The 21,976-nt window shown below is 40.7% G+C and overlaps 1 long non-coding RNA gene across 1 annotated transcript in view; it reads left to right on the top strand.

The window, feature by feature from the left end:
• LOC144329739 (uncharacterized) overlaps positions 1-16,444 on the top strand; it is a 32,646-nt gene extending 16,202 nt beyond the window's left edge. The window contains exons 4-5 of the long non-coding RNA XR_013395374.1: positions 13,964-14,328; positions 16,240-16,444. This is a non-coding gene — a long non-coding RNA (uncharacterized LOC144329739). The remainder of the gene's footprint in view (positions 1-13,963; positions 14,329-16,239) is intronic.
• Positions 16,445-21,976: the final 5,532 nt, after the last annotated feature.

Here is a 21,976-nt window from a genome sequence, read left to right as displayed (position 1 = left end):
GATGGGTTTAATAATTCTCTTGCCCTTACTGCCCTACTTGCCTTCCTTCCTTGCCCTTGAGAAGGCACCAAGACCTCAGGAGCCATGGTAAGGTTACTCTTAAAATATTAAAACTAATTTACATTGCCAGTGTACCTTCATACTCATTTAAAAATAGAAGACTGCCCAGAAGGAATGTGCTGGGAACAGAAAGAAACCAACTTAGTGCTATACTCTTACCACAAATCATTTAGAATAACATTTACAAACTGGCCAGTAGGTGATGAAATACCTTCCCAAATTTCTCTGCTTGTCTTTCCCTGTTTGGTCATTTATAGTGGCGCTTCTATATTGCTAAAAATAGGTTCTCAAATATGCCAAAAATAATTGAGTCTGCTGTCCTCAATCTCCAAGGGATAGGAGGCTGATATTAAACTGAAAGTAATCATTCTGAATAGAGAGATGTTTTATTGTTTGGGGCTTGTTGGTATGGATTCTTCACCAGTGTTTGTTGTTGTTATTTTTAATACACTTTAAGTTCTGGGATGCATGTGCAGAATGTGCAGGTTTGCTACATAGGTATAAATGAGCCATGGTGGTTTGCTGCACCCATCAACCTATGATCTACATCAGGTATTTCTCCTAATGCTATCCCTCCCCTTGCCCCCCATCCCCCAACAGGCCCAGTGTGTGATGTTCCCCTCCCTATGCCCATGTGTTCTCATTGTTCAACTCCCACTTATGAATGCTTGGTTTTCTGTTCCTGTGTTAGTCTGCTGAGAATGATGTCTTCCAGCTTCATCCATGTCTCTGCAAAGGATATGAACTCATCCTTTTTTATGACTGCATAGCATTCCAGGTGTGTATGTGCCACATTTTGTTTATCCAGTCTAATATTGATGGGTATTTGGGTTGGTTCCAAATCTTTGCTATTGTGAACAGTGCTGCAAAAAACATACATGTGCATGTGTCTTTATAGTAGAATGATTTATAATCCTTTGGGTATATACCCAGTAATGGGATTGCTGGATCAAACGGTATTTCTGGTTCTAGATCCTTGAGGAATCACCACACTGTCTTCCACAGTGGTTGAACCAGTTTACAGTCCCACCAACAGTATAAAAGTGTTCCTATTTCTCCACATCCTCTCCAGCACCTGTTGTTTTCTGACTTTTTAATGATTGCCATTCTAACTGGTGTGAGATGGTATCTCGTTGTGGTTTTGATTTGCATTTCTCTGATGGCCAGTGATGATGAGCATTTTTTCATGTGTCTGTTGGCTGCATAAATGTCTTCTTTTGAGAAGTGTCTGTTCATATCCTTCACATGCTTTTTGATGGGGTTGTTTTTTTCTTGTACATTTGTTTGAGTTCTTTGTGGATTCTGGATATTAGCCCTTTATCAGATGGATAGATTGCACAAATTTTCTCCTATTCTGTAGGTTGCCTGTTCACACTGATGATAGTTTCTTTTTCTGTGCAGAAGCTCTTTAGTTTAATTTGATCCCATTTGTCTATTTTGGCTTTTGTCGCCATTGCTTTTGGTGTTTTAGTCATGACGTCTTTGCCCATGCCTATGTCCTGAATGGTATTGCCTAGGTTTTCTCCTAGGGTTTTTATGGTGTTAGGTCTTATGTTTAAGTCTTTAATCCACCTTGAGTTAATTTTTGTATAAGGTGTAAGGAAGGGGTCCAGTTTCAGTTTTCTGCATATGGCTAGCCAGTTTTCGCAGGACAATTTATTAAATAGAGAATCCTTTCCCCATTGTTTGTTTTTGTCAGGTTTGTCAAAGATCAGATGGTTGTAGATGTGTGTCATTATTTCTGAGGCCTCTGTTCTGTTCCATTGGTCTATATATCTGTTTGGGTAACAGTACCATGCTGTTTTGGTTACTGTAGCCTGGTAGTGTAGTTTGAAGTCAGGTAGCATAAAGCCTCCAGCTTTGCTCCTTTTGCTTAGGATTATCTTGGCTATGCAGGCTGTTTTTGGTTCCATATGAACTTTAGTTTTTTCCAATTCTGCGAAGAAAGTCGTTGGTAGCTTGATGAGGATAGCATTGAATCTATAAATTACTTTGGGCAATATGGCTATTTTCACGATATTGATTCTTCCTATCTATGAGCAGGAAATGTTTTTGCATTTGTTTGTGTCCTCTCTTTGGTCTTTTCATGTAGTCCCATATTCCTTGGGGACTTTATTCTCTCCTTTGCATTCTTTTTTCTCTAATCTTGTCCTCACGCTTTATTTCATTAAGTTGATATTCAATCTCTAATATCCTTTCTTCCACTTGATCAATTTGGCTATTAATACTTGTGTATGCTTCACAAAGTTCTCGTGCTGTGCTTTTCAGCTCCATCAGGTCATTTATGTTCTTCTCTAAACTGGTTATTCTAGCTAGCAATTCCTCTAACCTTTTTTCAAGGTTCTTAGTTTCCTTGCATGGGGCTAGAACATGCTCTTTTAGCTCAGAGGAGTTTGTTATTACCCACCTTCTGAAGCCTACTTCTGTCAATTCATCAAACTCATTCTCCATCCAGTTTTGTTCCCTTGCTGGCAAGGAGCTGTGATCTTTTGGAGAACAGGCATTCTGGCTTTTGGAATCTTCAGCGTTTTTGTGCTTGTTTTTCCTCATCTTCGTGGATTTATCTACCTTTGGTCTTTGCTGTTGGTGACCTTCAGATGGAAATTTTGCGTGGTCATCCTTTTTGTTGATGTTGATGCTATTGCTTTCTGTTTGTTAGTTTTCCTTCTAACAGTCAGGTCCCTCTTCTTCAGGTCTTCTGGAGTTTGCTGGGGATCCACTCCAGACCCTGTTTGCCTAGGTATCACCAGTAGAGACTATAGAACACCAAAGATTGCTACCTGCTCTTTCCTCTGAAAGCTTCTTCCCAGAAGGGCACCCACCAGATGCCAGCCAGAGCTCTCCTGTATGAGGTGTCTGTCGACTCCTGCTGGAAGGTGTCTCCCTGTCAGGAGTCACGGGGCTCAGGGACCCACTTGAAGAGACAGCCTGTCCCTTAGCAGAGCTCAAGCGCTGTGCTGTGAGATACTCTGCTCTCTTCAGAGCCGGCAGGCAGGAACATTTAAGTCTGCTGCAGCTGCGCCCACAGTTGCCCCTTCCCCCAGGTGCTCTGTCCCAGGGAGATGGGAGTTTTATCTATAAGCCCCTAACTGGGGCTGCTGCCTTTCTTTCAGAGATGTCCTGCCCGGAGAGGAGGAATCTAGAGTGGCAGCCTGGCTCCAGCGGCTTTGTGGCGCTGTGGTGTGCTCCACCCTGTCCAAATTTCCAGGCAGCTTTGTTTAAACTGTGAGGGGAAAACCGCCTACTCAAACCTCAGCAATGGTGGGTGCCCCTCCCCCGACCAAGCTCCAGCATCCCAGATCCTCCAGACTGCCCTGCTGGCAGCAAGAATTTCAAGCCAGTGGATCTTAGCTTGCTGGACTCTGTGTGGGTGTGATCCACTGAGCAAGACCACTTGGCTCCCTGGCTTCAGCTCCCCTTCCAGGGGAGTGAATGGTTCTGTCTTGCTGGCGTTTCAGGTACCACTGGGGTACCAAAAAATAAAAAATAAATAAAAATTAAAAAATAAAATAAAATAAAATAAACAACCTCCTGCAGCTAGCTTGGTGTCTGCCCAAAAGGCAGCCCAGTTTTGTGCTTGAAACCCAGGTCCCTGGTGGCGTAGGCACCCGAGGGAATCTCCTGGTCTGTGGGTTGCAAAGACCATGGGAAAAGTGTAGTATCTGGACTGGAATGCACTGTTCCTCATGGCACAGTCCCTCATGGCTTTCCTTGGCTATGGGAGGGAATTCCCTGACCCCTTGCACTTCCCGGGTGAGGCGATGCCCCTCCCTGCTTCTGCTTGCCCTCGTGGGCTGCACCCAGTGTCAATCCAGTCCCAGTGAGATGAACCTGGTACCTCAGTAGGAAATGCAGAAATCACCCTCCTTCTGCATTGATCTCACTGGGAGCTGCAGACTGGAGCTGTTCCTATTTGGCCATCTTGTCTGGGAATCCCTGATTCAACCAAGTGTTTTTAACTAAAAACAAAAATGTAGTCATTTCTCTGCCCTGATAAGGTACTGTACCATATGTTTTCACAGTGTTCTGTAAATATCAAGAATATGACATGTCCTTTGCCTTTAGGTATAAGGGAAATACCAAGATAGTTTCCAGCCTGTAACTTTCCACTGGGAGGGCTAAAGGAAAGAGTCATACCGCAAATCTAAGGGTCTCTTCATTGAAGATTCCATAGCACCTCTCTGACTTCTCCATGCCATAGGGTCCTCCCCTCCTCTGAGCTCATTCGCTGGTCACAGGCTCCTTATAGTATTAGGTATCTTGTTGTAAGATACGTCTTGCCTTTACAAGACCCTGGAGGCACTATCTCTTGCTTTTATCTGTGCTTCCCATGAAATTTGTACAGTGCTTGCTCCCTGTAAGCACTCAGCCAATGCCGATTCATACAGCATAAAAGTTCCTAAAACTTGGTAGGGGATAGAGTCTTTTTTTTCTTTTTCTTTTTTAAGGCATCCAGAAAAACAAGATCTTCTAGACTTTAGAACAATTCATATGCCTATCAGATCATCCTCTGAGATTCACATTCTTGTGAATGTGGTACAATCTTTAATGTTTTTTTTAGGAATCCTCTGGCTCTGGGTTAGTCTAGGCAATAGAAAATGAAGACTCTAACCCCAAGGAGGGCAAGATCCTGGGAAGTAACATGAATACCTCATCTCACCACCCCTGCCTTGGGAGTCAACACAAATTTGTCTTTAAGAAAAACAGACATCCTAAAGAACTCCAGGGCCAATGGAGGACCCTGACCTTCCTCAGAAGCTGACACAGAAGGCCAAACCTTGCTCACTCTCAATCTAATTTCCCTAAGCTCACTTTTAACCTGTCAGGTCACCACAACCCAAATCGCCAGCATTCCCACAAGAACAGGTCCAGGTCAGGACAGCTGTATTAATTGTATTAATAGTATGATACCAACAATAAAGGAAATGAGAAGCCCATCTCCCGATCATGAATGCAGCCCTGCACTGACCAAACCCAATGGAGCAGTCAAGGAGCCACAATTTAAGATAATGACATATTAAACTGAGGCAAGAGGTGAGAGACTAAAAACTGCATTTTGAGGAATCATTAAAGGAAAAGTAGGGTGCTTGACCAAGAAAAGAGAAAGCCTGGTAGCTGCATTGTAGAATTTGAAGGAAGAAAGTATATGAAAGATGTTGACCATTCCAAAGCCAGCCAGTTGGCAGAATTAGGAGCAGTGAGTGAAGCATATACAAGGCAGCTGTCTTAGTCTAGGTTCCTTAGAAAACAGACTCTAAGGCAAAGCTTAGGCATTACTGCTTTATTTGGGGGTAAAATGTCAGAAAAAAGGGATGTGTGGCAGCAAAGGAGGGAGAACAAGAAAAAAATAGTATGTTATAAGGGTGTACACAGCTTCCCAAGAAACACTGCTGGTCACAAATCTCTGCAGAAGCAGGGCAGGCACTGCACTATGCAGCAGTCAGCAGGAAGAAGAAGAGCCAGTCATTTATCTCCCAGATCCTTCCTGACTCTTCACTCTCCACATGGCACAAATATCCCTACACTCCTTTTTGTTTTGTTTTGTTTTGAGACAGAGTCTCACTCTGTCACCCAGGCTGGAATGCAGTGGTATGATCTCAGCTCACTGCAACCTCCGCCTCCTGGGCTCAAGGGATTCTCATGTCTCAGTCTCCCCAGTAGCTGAGACTCCAGGCATGTGCCACCATGCCCAGCTAATTTTTGAATTTTTAGTAAAGATGGGGTTTCACCATGCTGGCCAGGGCTGGTCTCGAACTCCCGACCTCAAGCGATCCACCCTCCTCAGCCTCCCAAAGTGAAATACCCCTACACTTCTTAGTAACCTTCTCCTACTCCTTCAAGGGGCACTGAGAGAACCAGAGTCTCAGTGGTGCAGCAGGATCTGATCTGGCCCAAGCCCTGGAGTTGCCACAGCTCCTACCACAGAGAATGTGACCAAAGCTGTGCCAAAGCCCAGCCCTCACACCCAGGAAAGTCAGAAACTACTGAGTGTAAGGAGATGAGGTGGCCACAATGGCAGTGGCAGCCAAAGCTTTATAACTGCAGGAATGGCCAGAAGCTGGGCTAACAGCAGAGGCTGTGGGGATCGGTTCATAGACCACATCAGTACCTCAGGTTTTAGTAACATGTCAGTTTCTAACATTTGATACGATCTAACGATAGAATTAGCCAGTGCTTTTCAAACATTACAGGTATATGAGTACCCAATACCCAGGAATCTTGTCAAGTGAAGATTCAGATTCAGCAAGTCTGGGATAGGGTCTCAGATTGGGCATTTCCTACTAACTCTCCAGGGATGCCTCGCTGCTGCTCCCAGGCTACACTCTGAATATGAAGTGAATGTTCTGCTTCACAAAGTGGTGAGTTTTACTTCCCTAGGTGTGCTTTAGCAGATCCTGAATTGATTGATCTTCTGTCACAAAAAGTCAGGTATTTTGCAGAAAAAGTCGCCTGCCTGGGATAAAAGGTTGAACTAAATGACTACTATAGAACTTTCCAAATCTAAAATTTTGATTTATTTACCAAAACCTAATGAGCACTAAACCAATAATGAACGATACATTAGTTTAAAAATGAGAAATGCCTAGCTTTGATTTTTTTCATTGCTCACTTTTCAGTGACGCCTTATCAAACCCAAAGCACAATTAGCCAAGATCCTGACTGAAATTTAGAGCTTTACCTAATGACGACTGACCAGAAATTGATGTAATTCAGTCAGTAACTAACATGAGCGATGTTTTTCTCATCATCTCCCTTTCAAAATCCTTCCTCATCCACAAGAAACTCAAGGAGTAAATGCAGAGATGTTAAAAGGTATAGACAGGACATCTAGGATTATTAGAGACTGTATCCTGCAGACTCTTATCGAGCCTGAGTTAAGTGTAAAGTGAAAATTCAATCCTTTCACTTCATTCCCTGATGAATGAAAACCAAAAGAAAATCTCAATCCAGAACCTTAGGAATGTGAGTTTATAGACAGCTGAGTTTGCTAACGAGACAAAAGCTAACCTTTAGAACTAGATATATTTTTTCCTTTTTATCTAATGATTTTATTTCAATTATCACTTAGAACTGTCGTACAAATTTGAATTTGCCACTTCTCTTTACTTTTCAATTAATTTATCAAGTTTTCATATTCCCTATCATTCAAGAGGCACATATAGGTTTTTTTTTTTTTAATTATACTTTAAGTTCTAGGGTACATGTGCATAACGTGCAGGTTTGTTACATATGTATACTTGTGCCATGTTGCTGTGCTGCACCCATCAACTCGTCAGCACCCATCAACTCGTCATTTACATCAGGTATAACTCCCAATGCAATCCCTCCCTCCTCCCCCCTCCCCATGATAGGCCCTGGTGTGTGATGTTCCCCTTCCCCAGTCCAAGTGATCTCATTGTTCAGTTCCCACCTATAAGTGAGAACATGTGGTGTTTGGTTTTCTGTTCTTGTGATAGTTTGCTAAGAATGATGGTTTCCAGTTGCATCCATGTCCCTACAAAGGACACAAACTCATCCTTTTTTATGGCTGAATAGTATTCCATGGTATATATGTGCCACATTTTCTTAATCCAGTCTGTCACTGATGGACATTTGGGTTGATTCCAAGTCTTTGCTATTGTGAATAGTGCCGCAATAAACATACATGTGCATGTGTCTTTATAGCAGCATGATTTATAATCCTTTGGGTATATACCCAGTAATGGGATGGCTGGGTCATATGGTACCATTCAGGACATAGGCATGGGCAAAGACTTCATGTCTAAAACACCAAAAGCAACGGCAGCAAAAGCCAAAATTGACAAATGGGATCTCATTAAACTAAAGAGCTTCTGCACAGCAAAAGAAACTACCATCAGAGTGAACAGGCAACCTACAGAATGGGAGAAAATTTTTGCAATCTACTCATCTGACAAAGGGCTAATATCCAGAACCTACAAAGAACTCAAACAAATTTACAAGAAAAAAACAAACAACCCCATCAAAAAGTGGGCAAAAGATATGAACAGACATTTCTCAAAAGAAGACATTCATACTGCCAACAGACACATGAAAAAATGCTCATCATCACTGGCCATCAGAGAAATGCAAATCAAAACCACAATGAGATACCATCTCACACCAGTTAGAATGGCGATCATTAAAAAGTCAGGAAACAACAGGTGCTGGAGATGATGTGGAGAAATAGGAACACTTTTACACTGTTGGTGGGATTGTAAACTAGTTCAACCATTATGGAAAACAGTATGGCGATTCCTCAAGGATCTAGAACTAGATGTACCATATCGGCTTTTTAAAGCCTTCTCCACATATACACTGGCTTTGTCCCCGGATGCTGAAGCCCTCACACTCCGAGGAGAGAGCAAGCTGCTTAATTTTCAAGGCTGGACTGGGAGAACGGGCATACAATTCTACAGAGTTATAACTGCCACTGCTCCTCTCTGCCACACGGTGGCACTGTTGAAGACTGGCTCTACCCAGTGATGCGCGTCCGCTGCTACAGAGCCTCTGCCCGCCTAAACCCAGGTAGAAATTTCCGTGGCTCCCAGAGCAAGGACTGCCCTATCTCCCAGGGTTGAGCTCAGCCACGCAGTTGCAGCTCTTCCTTCCTTGCACTCTCGTGCCGCTTACGCCCGCTTCCCCAAATGCTGCCCAGCCCCGAGGGATGCTGTTCAGGACTCCTGCCAATATTCACTGCTTCTCAGATCCAGAATCCTTTTCTCTCTTCCCTCCCTCAGAATAGGGTGCATAGTTAGATTTTAAACCTTCAAAACACAAAAGGTCTTATTACAGCCCTCTTTCCTGTACAACCTACACCAACCTTTCCTAGGAAAGCTATCCTCAGTGACTCCTAGGTGCCCTTACCCAGCCCCAGCCTCCTATTCACTTTCCTGACTTCTTAGACAAGATACACTGAAAACAATTGAACTTTTTGTTAACAAAAAGTGTTAACAAAAAAGTCTCACAGCCATCATTATGAACATCACAGTTTGGTTTGGTTTGGTTTGGCGTGGTATTTTTTTAAGGTAAGTATACACGTGTCTTTTGTATTAGAAAAATTATGGATTCAGAGACATGATTTGACGATCCTATTGCAGAGCTAATATTTTGGGGAGATCCTTGATTTCTAACCCATCTCTGGCTGGGAAGCACATGCTCTTTGCAGTTCACCATGTGGTCCCCCCACCTCCCTGCCTCACTGCCTCCCTACCCAGGACTCTCTGACATATGCCATCACTTCTCCTCCAATCTTACTCACTTCTTTTTTACATGCATATCTTTATGCTCCAGCTAAATTTAACTATGACCATTTCTCCAAAAACGAGCTATACTTTCCCATCTCTGTGCCTTTGCTCATGTTGTTCCTATTTTCCTAAATTGCCCCTTATTTTATCCCTGCCTTTTGAAAGCTTAACCATCCTTTGAGGCCCACCCACACACTAAATCCTTCTCCAGGTTTTTTATAATCCCTCTGACTGAATGTGATCTCTTCCTCCTTTGTATCTCCAAAGCAATTTATGCATTATCTCTTTTAAAGTAATTTCATTCCTACATTGCAAACATTTGAGATGTTGACTTCAGTGAACATAGCATTTTATTTTCTTTTTCCTACAGCATTGAGAATAGCATCTTATACTTAGTAAGCATTTAGTAAATACATGTTGAATGGAATTTCATTGCCAAAAGCATCCTTGAACCTTTAGTAAAATTCTGCTAATCTAAGCTTGGTCCCTTTTAGCATACTCTAATCGCTTGAGGATTAAATTCAAAAGAGGAAATATAAAATAGGAAGAAAAGGAGGATATTGAAGTTTTGTATAGGTTGCAAAAGTCCCAAATGGTTCTGAGAGCTAGGAATTTCTACTGATACATTCAGTGACCTCACGGCATAGAAGAAAATCATCCATGTTTGCAGTTGAGAAAGACAAAGGGGGAATTGGGGGAGGTAAAAATGGGGGTGTCATTTCATAGAGCTGATCACTCTCTCTTCTCTTGGTTCCCATCATGGCACTCTCACTTTGCTTTCCTGACATCCAACTGATCCTGATTCCCTCTCCTCAATCTCTTGATGCTGGAGTACCCCAGGACTTAGTTCCACCTCTTCTATTGTTCTCCATCTCTCTCCTTCTTCCTAAGAGGTTAACTTTGCCACATGAGCACCTTACAATCCACTAGAAAATGACTGATAAGGAGCACAGGTGGGGACTGGTCTTAAACATCATAACATATTTCCAGCTTCTGACATTGGCACAGGACTTGCAGGCTGTGAGTGACAGGTGGCAGTGAGTGTATAAAATCAGAACTTTGGTTCACCTAGGCGTTTCTTTGGATATGTGATGATTTATAAGACTGGTAAATAAAATCAAGTGCATGTTTGAGAACTAGCCGTACCCAGTGATGTGTATCTGCTGCTGCAAAGAGCTTTTGCTGGTCTAGACCCATGTAAAGATTTCTTTTACCTGGAAAGAAAAGGATAAGTAGAAATGATACTGAACCAACGTCTTTCCTTTTGCTTTCCTTGATGGTAATCAGAAAACTCTGCGGACATTAGACCTCATAAGGCAAGTCGCTGTGTGCTTACACTTGCCAAATGTTTTGTTCTTTGGAGCCTTTTTAAGAATGGAAGAAAATAAAAAATGCAAGAGCCTTTTATGATCATTTATTGTACCGCTGCTAATTTGAAACCTGCCACTCATAACATGGGGAATGATGATTACTATACATATAGTACTATATACATAGAAATATATAGTAACATATATATTACCATATACATTTATATAGTATATATAATTATATTGTAATATATAGTATATATTGTTTTATATATAATATACTATATATTCCTATTTTCCTAAATTGCCCCTTATTTTATCCCTGCCTTTTGAAAGCTTAACCATCCTTTGGGATATATAATATATAATATACATTTATACACACATTTATACATTTATTAATTTACCATATACATTTATATATAGTGTACATTGTTTTATACGTAATATATAATATATTATCTATTATATTTTATAACATACATAATATAGTATATGTAAAACAATATATACTACATATAAATAGATATAGTAATATATGTTACTATATATTCCTATATATAAAGCAATCATCATTCTCCATGTTATGAGTGGCAGGCTTCAAATTAACAGTGGCACAATAAATGATCATAAAAGGCTCTTGCATTTTTTATTTTCTTCCATTCTTAAAAAGGCTCCAAAGAACAAAACATTTGGGACATGTAAGCACACAATGACTTGCCTTACGAGGTCTAATGTCTATGGAGTTTTCTGACTTTATATATATATATGTGCGTGTATATATATATGACTATATATTTATATATATAGTACTATATATAGTAATCATCATTTAATCATGATTCCACAATGAGAGAGAGAGAGAGTCTTGCTCTGTTGGCCAGGCTGGAGTGCAGTGGCACAATCACAGCCAACACAGTCTCACCTGTACCCCCTGGACTCAAGCGATTCTCCCATCTCAGTCTCTCAAGAAGCTGGAACTACAGGTGCATGCCACCACACTCGGTTAATTTTTTTAAATTTTTTGTAGAGATAGGGTCTCCCTATATTGTCCAGGCTGGTCTCTAACTCCAGAAATCAAGCAATTCTCCCACCTTGGCCTCCCAAAGTGCTGGGATTACAAGCATGAACCACAGCATCCAGCCTTATATATTCTCCTACCATGGAAGTTAGTAGCTTTGTCTCTGGTAAAAAGTCTTTCCCCTAGGATACATACATGCTGGTGTGTGTATGTGTGTGTGTATTTGTGAGTATATAAGTCTATGTGTATGTGTAAGTGTCTATGTATGCATGTCTATATGTATTCATGTGTATATATGAGTGTGTGTGATGTGTGTGAAATTCTCTCCTTACCCAGTTCTACACACTGATGCTCTGACTGAATCAAATTGCATTCTCCAGAGGTAGCTGCTGAACTTCCTGATTTTCTTCTATACAAAATACCAAAACAACTTCCAAATAAATGGGTTGTTAAGTACCCTTCACTACTTTGGAGGGCTGTGCCTGATTTTCTTGCCACTGTGGGAATTTTACCAATAGTATTGAATAGAAGTCAAGTGTTTAAAAAATAAACAAAACTTACTTTCTAAAAACAACTTCACTTAAATCACTTTAGAAACTATCTTTAGAACCTGATACCTATAAAGAAAACATTTTTATTTAAATCTTCATAGGCGAATATGAGTCATCCAATTCGTAAACTCTTTCCTCTTATAATGAAACTTTGGTTAGTTCAGAACTTCTACTTCCTTGATAAATTGCCCTAACATGTCCTATATCTGCAGAATCTAAAATAGCTAGGTTTAGAAAGGAGGAATCTAAGCCACATTATCATGGCCAGTGGTCCCCAAACATTTTTAATTACATACCTCATCAATAAAACATTTTAGCATTTGACCATATTCATGTATATTTATTTGTAAATTATATACATGTACTACTGTGTAGACTATCATATTACCTATATAGCAAAGTGGACATAAAATAATTTTAGGATCCAAATTAAAATAAATGTCGCTATTTTAAATTTTTTATTTTTTAATGGCACAAAAAATCCTTTATTCTTCTCTTAGAAATTTTATTATTGATGGTAGTATTTTCATTGACAGCAGTGAATTGAATATATTTCATTTTTTGTAAAGTCTTTGTCTTCACGTTCTGAAAGCATGGTTTCAAATGTCTTTCTAGTCATAATGGCTTCATACTATCATTAATTAGTAACTCAAGGCATAACGTACAATGACTAAGGCACATTGCTAATGAGACTGGATGTGAATCTCTATTAGTTTGTTAGGGCCACTTTAATAAAGAGCTAAGACTGAGTGACTTAAACAACAGAAACTTCTTTTCTCACTGTTCTAGAGGCGGGAAGTCCAAGATCAATCGAAGTGTTGGCATTGGCTTATTGTGAGCTGTTCCTGTGGGGGAAGGATGTGTTCCAGGTCTCTCTTCTTCGCTTGTGTATGTTTTTCGTCTGCCTGGGTCTTCCCATGTTCTTCCCTCTATTCATAGCTCTGTGTCCAAATTTCCTCTGTTATAAGGACACCAGTCATATTGGTAGAGCCCACCCTAATGATCTCATTTTAACTTAATTACCTCTGTAAAAACCTTATCTCTAGAAAAGGTCACATTCTGAGATACTGGAGGGTTAGAATTTCAAAATATGAATTGGGTGGGGTAGAGACACAATTCAGCTCATAAGAAAATCCATATTTCAAATAGTTTTGTTTATAACGTTGAAGTGATGGGTCAATTTCTTGTCAGATGTGATCACCTCTGTCACGGACTTTGCATTACTATCTGATATTACCTTTATCACATGATTTCAATACAGAAATCATTTAAGACCCTTGCCCATTTCCCATGCTTATATATGTGAACTGTAAACCCTCTTAAGATACTGAAAGAAAAGGATGAATGACAGCACTTGACCATCTGAAATCTAGACCATCTGAGGGCACAACCAATTTCTTCATTGCATAAAGTTCTGATTCATCCTTTTTTATATTAATTCTAATATATGATAACTAATTTTATATTTAAATACTACATTTTATATTAGTTCTGATAGTTTATGCATACTATATATGTACTTAGTTATAATATATTATTCCAGTGTGGCAATGGATTGTCTTGTGGGTGTGATCATCCTGTGTTGGAGACCTCTGATCCAGACCACACTTTCTAAAAACTACCTGCACATTTTCAAATTCAGACTGAAAAAGTTATTTATAAGAAGGGCCTGTGGCTGTGATGTAGGCTGTGAAATCTTGTTGCAGTCAAACCAAATCAAAAGGGCCCACAGACTTATGATACTCACTTTCTCTTTTCATTGCCTCCAATACATAGGTATTTAATTGTTCCCTGAGGTTTAAGGCAGTGGACTGAGAATAATACACGCTCCAGCTTTCATTAGTTCAATGGCTGTTGATGTTCAAGTCATATTGTTTGGGGCATTTGTTGAAAATGTCGTTCAGAAGATATCAACACTTTCTGAGTCATGGTTTGATTGAATTCATAGAATTATGTGATAGAAACCACATTCTTCACAAAAGTCACAAGGTTATAATGACGACAAGAGTTGAAAATGAAAGATGCCAAATATTCTGATCAATTCAATAAGGCAAAAAGACAAGCTAATTCACTCAGTGCTCCAGGCATTCAACTTCATAGAAGGAATGGAAATATTACATGTTTCCTAAAGAACTACAGAGGTAAAATCTCCTTTGTTTATAATGCATTTGGCCAAGTGTATTCTAGTTCTGGGGGCCTAAATAGGCCATCAAAAGAGCAACATTGCAGAGGCCAAATTATATATTCAGAGGAAATTAACAGCCTGCCAAAAGGAAAGGAGACCTACCAAAAAGAACAAGACGGAACACCCTGTTGAGGTGGCTCTAAAATTCTCAGAACTGGTCCTGCAACCATAATGCATAAATAGCAACAAAAGCCAATTAAATGGAGAATGTTTGATGTTTTTCATCCTCCAAGTACATTCTAAACTGGCACGAAACAATTACTTTCTACAGTTCTGGGTAGAAAGGAAATAGCTCGGGTGAGCATTACGACGGTATCTAATCATGGTACAGCAAAAGTAGAACAAGTCTGGAGCCTTGGTCCTCTGTGACCTAGGGATACTTACCTCACATCCTGCCCCACCTCACTGATCTTAATTCCCAAACACACCATGCTTCTGGGTGTTTCTATGACTTGTAATGGTAGTTAGAAGCTAAGATCATGTCTCTGCTCTATGTAGCTTAAACTGTCCTACTCAAGTCACTTTGAGTACCGCCTCTATTTCATTGCATATATTTCTACAGTTGTCCATCTTATTACACCATGATGTTCTTATTTAAACACTAATCTCCCTTACTAGACTACAAATTCATTAAGATCAGGGATCGTGTCTAATCTTTGTATTTCCAGTGCCAACACAGATACTGACATTTAATAAGTACTCAGTAAGTGTTTGGGGGACATAAAAATATAACAACCTGTTCTACTGTTGAAAATATTCAAAGTCCGTAGTGTTGTCATACACATGGTCTTACGGACCCCTCACAATAAATTCATTATCAATATTCTTGTTTTAAAGGTGGGAAAATCGTGATCGGAGAAGATAAATGATTTGCTGAAGGTTACAGAGCTTTTAGGAGCAGAAGCAGGACTTCCACCTAGTTTCTGATGCCTAGATTAGTTAATATTTTTTCACCACCCTACAGCAAATTCATGCCTTCTTCTGAGAGAGAAAGAAGGAGGCACTCATGCCCAATAGTAAGGGAACCAGAGGCAATATTCTAGGTCTGTATGTTAGAGTCAGGACCTGTGAGTTGCTTTCTTATACTGATAGAATACCTGGAAGGTTAGCCCACTATTCTGTACAATGAGTTAATGGATAAATGAATGAACAAGCTGCCAGACTTCAAGACACAGACAGCAATTTTCATCCAACAATACAGCTCATCACTGGCTTCAGGTAAGGGCCTCAAATGTCCAGATGAGGCCTAAAGACTTTGAGGCTGATTCTGAGAGAAAGTACATGTGGGGTAAATCAGTTCTCATTACAATTGAGACCTTTGTCCCATAAAAGAGGCACTGCATTAGATTAATTCAGCTTATGGTTAACTTTTTCTAGAAACTGCAAAGAAGCTAGGCATGTGTCCCTGTCTGCCCAGTGATCATTCCTATGCACTTCCCTTGGGATTCTGAACAGATTTTCTAGAGTAGGGGTACTGAGTTCTCAAAAAGAGAGGCTTTGGAAACAGATGGACTTGGGATGAAATCCTGGTTCCTCCCTCACTGCCTGTGTGGTGCTGGACAAGTTATTTAACCTCCGTGTGCCCCAGAGTCCTCGTTGGTAGAGTTGGGTTGATGCTAGCGTCTATGTCATAGGTTTCTGTGAGAATTAAATGGGGCTGAATCAGATGATAATTCAACTGAGGTTTCTTGATTTGGAGCCCTAGGACCTCTGAGGGTCCTCAGATTTTTCTCAAAATTCAAAAGGTCTGTAAGAATGCAACCTTGTGTTTTCATTTTCATAAAATAAATATTAATGCAACACAGCTGTGTCATCTGGATGAACATGAGATTCTAATAGCTGCCTATGTATTTGTGTTCACAATCAGGTGTACACCAAACTGAGGGCAAATACTGTTACCACTTATTGTGCAAGACTTTTGAGGTAATTTGTACATAGAAAAGTGATGGAAAAACTGAATCATTATATGGCTCATGACAGTGTTGAAAATTCAAACATGCAAGCACCTGTACCTTTGCTAAGTGCCAGGCATATGTTGCTGATAAAGACGCAGTAAACACTCTTTTGTTAAATTATACTTATTATTTTCCAGTGTGGGGAGTGTGCATTCTAAATTGACCAATCTTCAGTAGTTTAAAATGACTTTATAATTAAAATAGCAAAATAATAACAATTACAATTTAAATGATTATTAGCAATAATTAAGATTGTCATGAGTAAAAATAATTATACCAACTCATCTTTCTATTAATATACCTATCATTGACAATTTAAGTTCAACCAATACCTGCTTTTTAAACTGTCTTGAATTTGAATTATATTGGTTGTCATTTTGTTTATATATACATACACGTATCTACATCTATATATAGTTTTGTGGGTTTTTTTGAGACAGAGTCTCACTCTGTCACCCAGGTGGGAGTGCAGTGGCACAACATCGGCCCACTGCAACCTCCTCCTCCTGGGCTCAAGCCAACCTCCCACCTCAGCCTCCAGAGGAGCTGGGACTATAGGCATATGCCACCATGCCCAGCTAATCTTTTGATTTTTTGTAAAGATAAGGTCTCACTATGTTTCCCAAGCTTGTCTCAAACTTCTAAGTTCAAGGGATCCACCTACCTCGGCTTCCCAAAGTACTAGGCGTAAGCCACCATGCCCAGTTTATATTTAATTTGCAAATTTGTTTTAGTTTTTATGATTGCATAGCACACATGTAGTTTTATATTTTTACATATTTCAGAAATTTTATAATAAAAAGTAATAAAGGTAATGTTGAAGATCTGCAAGAATGTATTTTCTTTAAAAGAGATTTGTATATACCCTAGATTACTCAAATTCAGACATTAAACCAGATTATCTCTTTCAAGTTGAAAACCCTCTGATGAAGAAGCTAATAAGTGCAGGATACAGACAGAAGGTATAGGAACCAATGGGTGTCCTCAGATCATTATGAGACTTTTCATTATAATCATTAAACTTTTTTTGAGACACCCAGGCTGGAGTGCAGTGGCATGATCTCAGCTCACTCCTCGACCTCCTGGGCTCAAGCAATCCTCTCACCTCAGCCTCCTGAGTAGCTGGGACTACAGGTATGCACCACCACACTCAGCTAATTTTGTTTTGTTTTTGATGGTGGTGGTGGTGGTGGTGGTGTTGGTGGTGGTGGTGGTGTTGGTGGTGGTGGTAGAGACAAGGATTGAGAGTGAGTTGCCTGGGTTGGTCTCAAACTCACGGGCTCAAATGATCCTCCCACCTCAGTCTCCCAAAGTGCTGGGATTACAGGCATAAGTCACCACATTCAGCCCAAAATATTTTTTCTGTCTGCTTTCCTACAAGGAGAAAGTGAAGACGGCAGAGATATTCTAGTTGATCAAGAATGAAATGCTACCATGCAAATTCAAAACTATAAAGGGAAGCATCTCACACTTTGTATGGTTGTATCTCATCACTCAGAGGTGAGTAGACAGGGAAAGAGCTAGTAGTTACCATCTAGTCAAATAAGGACTGTCTTGTCCTTGGAGGATTCATTACAAAACTGCTCTTAACATTTGTGAGCTACAAAGTCCACACATCTGAGTGGATTAACCCAGCAGTTTTGTTGTAGGAGCCCAGCTGGAAAGTGTTTCTAAGCGACTGATAGCAGCTCCTGTTTTCTTCAAGCCTAAACAATGATAAAGGCATTTCTTTTTAAAGTTCCGGGGAGGGTGGGAAGGGTACGGCTTTTTAAACCTGTAGTGTCATTCCTAGGTTAGCATCCTCTTTGCCTCTATTGATGAGTGGCACCTCTCCCTTTCATTTAAATTCACTAGTTTGGTGATTATGTGGTTCCAGAGGAGAAGGCAGAAGTGATAGTGCAGCAGAGTTCCCACTCCTGTAACCCATGTGCCAAGTTACAATCTGATAGATTCATGTAATAGGTTTCTAAATTGTGGAGTCAGACACAAAAGGTCATCAGCAGATGGTGAAACTGGTTGGGCCAAGCTAAGGGAATAAGGCACCCTGAAGGGCACACTGCCTTGGACTGGCGCAACATCACACGTGCTTTCTTCCTTCTTTTAGTCCTAACGTGAATGGATCTTCTCAAGTACATGAAGTACTAGAGACCAGAGGAGGACATCTAACCCCAGACAGCAAAAATACAGGATGTGCACAGATGCTTGGTGGGAGAGATAAGACCAATAACCATGACAGTGACTCACTACAGCAATCTGTGCCTCTTTCGCAAACATTTGAACTCAAGGTTTAGATTGAGTGAGTTAATTGTAGATATAACTAGAAGTATAAAGACACAAAAAGACAATAATGACAGCTTGATATTGTGAACAGTTACTGGGTCCTGAGCAATGATTTAAACATGTTACACCCATTATCTCATTTGATCCTACAACAAGTCTATGAGGTAGGTAGCATTAGTATTCCCATTTTTCAAGATCTGGAAACTGAAGCCAAGAGAGATTAGGTAAAGTGCCTGATAGTACACATAATAAGCCAGAATTCTAACTCAAGTAATCTCATTCCAGGACTCCAACTAAGCCACTATGCTGGGAGCAGAGATGGGGAAGAATTGCTGAGTCATGATAAGAGAAGGCACTGCAGGAAGAAACAGTGAACTCCTACAGCTGGACAAGCAATGAGTCAGCCTGGGTGGTCACTCCAGATGCTCCCAGACACATCCCAGTTTCTGGGATGCCTTGCTGTGAGTGGTTTGTCACATATGTCCTAGTTGTGTAACTGTTCCTGGGTTACTATGAAGCCTAGTCTCATTTCCACAAGTATTCTTGTAATAAACCTTCTCCATTGCTTTGGATAAACTGTGGATAAACTCTCTTGCCTCCCAAAAGCCTAACCCTGGAGTAAACTGGAAACGATTCTCCAGCAGTGGTTCTCAAACTTTAGTGTACATCAGAATCCCCTGGAGGTTTGTTAAACCAGATTGCTGGGCTCCACCCCTAGAGTTAGTGATTCACTAGGTCTGGGAGGGGCCCAAAAATGTCCATTTCTAACAAGATCCCTGGTGATGCTGATGCCACAGATGCAGGAACCATATTTTGAAAGTGACTAATTTACAGCCTCACTAACCCCAACATGGAGATGCCCAGAAACAGTGGCCTCAATTGGGAGCTTGTTAGAAATGCAGGGTCTCAGCACCCACACAGGCCTACTGAACCACACTCTGCATTTTAAAACCCCTAGGTGCTTTGTGTTCATGTAAAGTTAAAGAAGCACTGCTAGAAATATCAGGAAGACACACACACAGGCTAATTTAGCAGGTTGGGAGTATGGCCTGGGCATGGGGACTTCCCGGATCTCTCTATGTGATTCTAATGTGCAGCCAAGGTTGTGAACTGCTAACCTTTTGGTGACATACTGGCATTTTCTTTTTCCCCACATGAATGTACAGGATATGTACTTCTCAAGGAAAAAAAAGTGGTCACTATATGTATTAAACTGACAGAAGAGGAAAAATGGAAATAACATATGTCTTAGATCTCCATTTTGGCGAAGACAGGCTTCAGCTATAAGGAATCAAAGAATCAAATGAGACCAACGAAGTGAAATCATTTCTGAACCCGGTAAATATCACTGCAGCACTGATCTGCTGACCCAGCAGAGGAATCAGAAAGAACAATCTACTCATTCTAAATGAGTATTTACTCTCAATATGATGTGTTTCACTAGCCGCCTTTCCTCTAAAGCACTTTTTTTCCCTTGCACTTTTTTTTCTAAGTATGTGTGTAGCTTTAGACAAATTATTCCAGTTCTCTGCACCTCAAGTTTATCAAATAAAAATCAAGAATAATCTCTAGCTCATAGTGTGTGGAGACTGAGTTGGATTCTCTATGAAGTGCCCAGCGCAGGCCTGGCCATCTAGTGAGAGCACAGTGTATGGTCTACGTGGGAGAACTCCTCAGTTCGGAACTTTAATGATTAGGTAGCTAATGATCTGTAATACCCTCCTTAGCACCTGTTAATCTCACTTTAATAAAGACAGTATGTCTGGCCTTTTACAGGAAGCCACAGATACTCCAGCTGGCAAGGTTGGAGGCAAGGCTGGATCTGGACCAAAGAGGCTGGTCAGCAAGTGCTTGGGAGCCAAGTACTGAAAACATTCATCAGAAATGTTTCCTGCAGCTTTAATGGCCTGTAGACTGGGCAGGAGGCAGCTCTCTAAATTTACTGAAGTCAGAAGTTCAGGATGGGAACCTGCTCAGAAAGGGTGGGGCACAGCATTTCAGGGGTTGTGGTCATCTCCAGGAGAGTGGAGTAGGTTGTGAAGAGGCGAGTACTTCTACAGAATCTCTAAAGCCATCATTTTGACATAGGAAATATGGAGGGGAAGGGATTGAGATGAAAAGTGAAACAACTCTTTCAAGTGTGTTTCCCCCACACTTCTCTCTTATCCTCCTCTGTCTGAGCTCTTCCATAGGTGGGTATTTTAAAAGATGCCTTTTCCAACAGAAGTTTTGTAATACTTTAAAAACGCTCAGAGGCATTTTTCCAATTTGGAGTCAATATACTTTGTATACTGATGAGATACTGCAGTTAAGCAATTAGCTGTCTGCAACTAGTTAATTAAGAGATACTGCAGTACCTTGGCCTCAGGCATTAAGCAAGTCTAGCTGATAAGCTGGAAATTGGCAAATAAGAGGATTGACAAGACACAAGAGCATAATGCGACACTCAGGAATTTGTTTTTCCAGTGGGTAAATGAGTGAGTGCCACCTAAAGTTGTACAGGCGCGTCTTTTAGGAAGCCCAAATATTGTCAGGAAAGCAGAGACTTCCAACTGTTGGAAAATGTAGCAGTAAACAGAATTCTTCCTAAATTTCATTCTGTTTTTCCTTTTCCTATCACCCCAGTCCTGAAATTACTGAATTCAAGGGGAGAGTTAAGACTGAGAAACCCTCGAGGTTGCCACCTGGTAGGGTCACAACTAGCAGAGACCTTGTGTGGACTTTTAAAAGGCAGCTTTTCCTCTAGCCAGACTCTTGCCCTTGCTCCAGCATCCAGCTTGCTGAGTAGGACTGAACTGGACTCTACCTACACTCACCCTTTGGGAATTCATGCTCAACCTACACAACCGTAGGCAGGACCCCCACCTCTCACCCATCCAGATCAAAGGAAAACTAGACTTTGGAGAGTAAATTCTCTCGGAGAAGAGATCGGATCATTTCCCCCTACCTTGGAAGGAAAGGAACATTTCCAAGTGAAAGGTCTTGTCTGCTACTCACCTGTAACACAAGTCCCACAGTGCCTTAAGTGTTTGCGAATGTCTCCTCACACCCAGAAATGCCCCACTAAGGGACGTCTGCATTTCTTGGAGCTGAGAATCACCTATTGGTGAGTGGAGTAGGAAATAGAGGAATAGTATCAGAATCTGGGCGGGCCTTCCACATGCCCACCTGAAGACCATGATGTGTGATCACGCCCCATAGGCGCATACCCTCTCCCACTCTCCCCTCCCATCGCTTGCAAATTATTATGTAATGAGAAAATGCTGAAAGAGTATACACATGTGAAGAGGATCAAAGCAGAAAACAAATTGGGAAATTACAGATTCCTCTTTAAGTCAAAGCACAAGACTATTTGAATTGTATCTCTGT

Source organism: Macaca mulatta, chromosome 7 (assembly GCF_049350105.2).
Source record: "Macaca mulatta isolate MMU2019108-1 chromosome 7, T2T-MMU8v2.0, whole genome shotgun sequence".
NCBI lineage: Eukaryota > Metazoa > Chordata > Mammalia > Primates > Cercopithecidae > Macaca > Macaca mulatta.
Note: the sequence above shows the minus strand (reverse complement) of the source record. Positions and strands in the feature narration are given on the sequence as shown.